The sequence below is a fragment of the Triticum dicoccoides genome, chromosome 5B, assembly GCF_002162155.2.
Source record: "Triticum dicoccoides isolate Atlit2015 ecotype Zavitan chromosome 5B, WEW_v2.0, whole genome shotgun sequence".
NCBI classification, from domain to species: domain Eukaryota; kingdom Viridiplantae; phylum Streptophyta; class Magnoliopsida; order Poales; family Poaceae; genus Triticum; species Triticum dicoccoides.
In genome coordinates, this window is record NC_041389.1 from 494,972,385 (window position 1) to 494,976,755 (window position 4,371).

Genomic DNA, 4,371 nt, shown 5'->3' on the forward strand with positions numbered 1-4,371 from the left:
CTCCGGCCGCCCTCTCCCTCCATCCTTCGAAGGTCGCCCCGCTCCCCCTTCACTGGTTGTTTTCTACCTCTGTCGCGCATGACAGCGACACATCTACCAGGGAGGTCGCGAGAGGGGTGAGTTTGTTCGTTCCTTCTCTGTCTCATAGCCATATCATTGATCTTGCTGGCTCTAGCGCTAATTCTGATTTGGAAAAGTATATCCTGAATAAACTTGGTATAGATTTGTGGTGCACACATGGAATTGTTTGATGCTGCTTGAGGAGGTAATAAATCTTTCTAGAGGCCCAAAGATTCGGTTCACCTTTCTAGGTATTTTCGTTTCAGGCCTGCATTATTTCTAGAGGCCCAAAGATTCAGTTCACCTTTCTAGGAATTTTAGTTTCAGGCTTGCATTATTTCTAGAGGCCCAAAGATTCAGTTCACCTTTCTAGGTATTTTAGTTTCAGGCTTGCATTATTTCTAGAGGCCCAAAGACTAAGTTCCCAATCGGTGGCAAGCGGCCCTGCTACCCATGCCGGTGTCGACCTCAACTCGCAAGCGCCGGCGTTGGAGGTGTTCCTGAGGCTTGGGCTCTATAGAGCCTTCCTCCAGAGCGACGATGACGAGATCCTCCCTTAGTGTGTGAGGGGCTCCAGGCTCCCTCCCTATCGTGAATGACTTCCGTGATGAGTTAGCTCATGCTTTTTTTCATGGAGTGTTTTTTTGTGAAGCTTGATTGACGACTTGTATGTTTAAGTGGGATATCTCATTTTTATGGACAAGTAAATTTATCATGTTTAGCATGCTTGATTTGTAAGGATGGTTCATTTATGTAAATTGTGAGCGGGAGGAGGCCACACAAGAGCCAGCCACACTAAATCCGGCAGGAAATAGGGTCCAAAGTAGTCAAATGATTGAGAAAGAGCATTTATTGTCAATCTAACCTTGCCATCCATACACCTCTTTGGTCTAGAGTTAGTTCAGGGTTAGTTCAGGGTTAGAATCTAACTCTAACCTCGAACTGAGTTAGAGTTCTCCTCGTCTCGGTTCATTGCCACACTACCAGGGAAAACCCTAGTAGTAGCACGGGTTTAAAGCCCACTAGTAGCACGTGCTGCCGCGCTACTAATAAGGCGCTGTCGGTGTCAAAACCGGCGGATCTCGGGTAGGGGGTCCCGAACTGTGCTTCTAGGCGGATGGTAACAAGAGACAAGGGCACGATGTTTTACCCAGGTTCGGGCCCTCTTGATGGAGGTAAAACCCTACGTCCTGCTTGATTAATATTGATGATGTGGGTATTACAAGAGTAGATCTACCACGAGATCAAGGAGGCTAAATCCTAAAAGCTAGCCTATGGTATGATTGTTGTTCGCCCTACGGACTAAAGCCATCCGGTTTATATAGACGCCGGAGAGGGCTAGGGTTACACAGAGTCGGTTACAAAGGTAGGAGATCTACATATCCGTATTGCCCAGCTTGCCTTCCACGCCAAGGAAAGTCCCATCCGGACACGGTACGAAGTCTTCAATCTTGTATCTTCATAGTCTTGTAGTCCGGCCGATGATGATAGTTCGGCTATCCGGACACCCCCTAATCCAGGACTCCCTTAGTAGCCCCCGAACCAGGCTTCATTGACGACGAGTCTGGCGCGTATGTTGTCTTCGGCGTTTGCAAGGCGGGTTCTCCTTCATGTTCCATGTGTTTGCTGGATAGTGTCCGGTTGCTTCATAAATGTTGCGCTCCTTGGCTTCCACGTCCAATAATGGCCTTCTTCCACGTGTTGTATGAATGTGAAAAGCCAGGGTATTTTTACGTTTGACCCCCTAGCTGCGCGAATAGGCCGCCTATAAGAGAGGCGAGGATCCAGATCCGAATCACACCATCCTCCTTCCGCAAGTATTCATCGAAGCGCATCTGACAAAAATCCATTCCGACATGGATAGTCGACACGGCTCCTCTTCTCGCGCTCCCAGTCCTCAGCCAGGAGATTGGAGGAGATGCTCAGTCCCGCATAGCGAGTTAGTGACGCTCCAAGCAGAGGGATATCTTCCCCCAGCCTTTATGGTTCTGGTTCGAGCCGGATTGGCCACCTACAAGGGTGGGAAAAAGGCGGAGAGCATCCCCAATCCCTCCAAAGGAGAGCGGGTATGCTTTGTCCCCTACTTAATAAGGGGACTCGGATTTCCCATACATCCGTTTCTCCGGGGGCTCCTGGAGTTCTATGGACTCCAACTTCACCACCATACACCTGCCTCCATTTTGCACATCGCGGGCTTTGTAGCTCTTTGCGAGCTGTTCTTGGCGAGCCCCATTTTGCGCTGTGGAAGAGGCTGTTTTGCCTCGTACCCCGTTCTCACGAGGGGTCAATATATCAAGTAGGCGGAGCCGAAATATGGCGCATCGCCGGGACCGGATATCTATCCGGAACCCCGAAGAAGGCGTCCGAAGACTGGCCTTCGGAGTGGTTCTATATGGAAGACGCCCCGCTGCCGGATCCAGTTCGGATCGGCCTCCCGGTGTTAAACAACGCTCCTCTGAAGAAACGCCTGAGTTGGCGCCCATGGAGCTCTCGACAGGAAGATGATAGGAGCGTCCACTATCTGATGGGCTGGATACGGTTACTAGCCCATTCCGGATTAACCATGATTGGAGTCATGGCCACATGCACTATGCGAGGGGTGCAGCCGCTCCAATATAGGGGCCACCCCATGTGGGATTTCAATGGGGAGAATGACGCCACCCGTCATGGCCGCACGGGGCCGGGATCGGCCGCCGATCTGGTGAAGATCCTGTCCGGCTTGTACAACGGGGAGAAGGAGGACTTCCTCTGCACGAGTCCATTGAATGGATTCTCCATGAATAACCCTCGGAGCTGGGTAAGCGGACGTTTATATATCTGATCCGTGATTTCAAAGATAAGTGTCTTACTTTATGATTTCGACGCAGGAACTGCGTCGGGATGTGGAGGGCATAGAAAGCCCGACTCCACAACCCGAGGACCCGGGAAGATCCCTTGATCCGGCCTCCGAAGAGGATCCGGTCATAATGGTGGAACTGATTGACGGGGTGTTCCAGCAGCTCAGCATAGACAATGCTCTAGTCGCCATTACGGCTGACTACCCCGGTTTAACTCCGGCTTCCCAGGTGAGTATGACCGAAGTCCTGACACCGTTACTTCTTTAATGCTTATTTCTGACCACCATGCACCAACGGTGCTTCGCAGGAGGTGCCTTTACGGCGGGAAGCCGAGCCCGCGGCGACTGACCAACCAAGGTCAGTGCGGTCCAGCAGGCGGAAGAGGAGTGCGGCGCGAACCGAAACGTCGCCGCAAAGGTATGGTGCACCATTTTAAGGGAAAGACTCCTGGGAGGTGTATTAATGCTCATGATTCTTCCAGGAGAAAGAGCGCTCACCGGACTGAGTCCGGAGAGGTTGCCAACCAAGCCTCCGCCAGCCAGGCTCCAACGCCTGGTCCGGAGGGGGAGGCGAGCGCAAGGCGCGAGCCGGATGCTCCTCCAACGGAGGATACCGACAGGTTGTCTGCCACAAGGTCTCAGGTGGAGAGCGCCATGAATCACAGGCGCCGTCGGACAATTCTTCGTGATGCGTGTTTCTCCCCGGAGGCGTTGAATGCCTTTAATGCGGAAGACGCGCACCTCCGTGCTGCTCAAGATGGTTTAACCAGAGCCACGGAGCAGTATGTAAAAGACATACGGGTGAGGAATTTTAATAGTTATATATGCCAGTAGCCCCCGAGACTTAAAATAGTTAAACTAACTGATTTAAGGATCATTTGTTATGCAGGATCTTACAGATTAGAATACCCACCTGTCCCAGGAGCTTCAAGAATGCAAGGCCCAACTTGAGGCCGCACTAGCCGCTGCCGGGGGAGCCACAGAGACCCCCTATGGTAATTCATATTTCGAAAAGAGAAGTAGTTTATGAAGTGCAGCGTGGGTGTATAGTCTGACAATAATATTGCAGAGGGTGCCGGATTAGATCCGGACAAGCAATATCTGCGGCGCCAGCTGAAGGCCGGCGAGAAGGTGCTTATGAGGGTGCAGCAGGAGAGGAACAAACTCCAAGATGCCAACACCCAGCTGGGCGAAGAACTTAAAGATGTTCGGGTCCAGCTGTCCAACTCCGTAAAGGAGAATCGGCGGCTTCGTCGCAGCATTTACAGTAAGTGCTTGAGCAAACTCTTTTGTAAGGAAGAGTTCGGCGAGGAAGTCGATTGACAGAAATCTGTCTGTAGGTGTGCTCACGGGTCGTCCGACGGAGGAGATGCCTAGTTCCACGGGAGACCCTCTTCCCGAGCTGCTGCAACTGCACAAACGTGTTCGGCAGGCGATGAGTGGCGTCGTTCAGGCCTTATGGCCTTCCGTCTCCC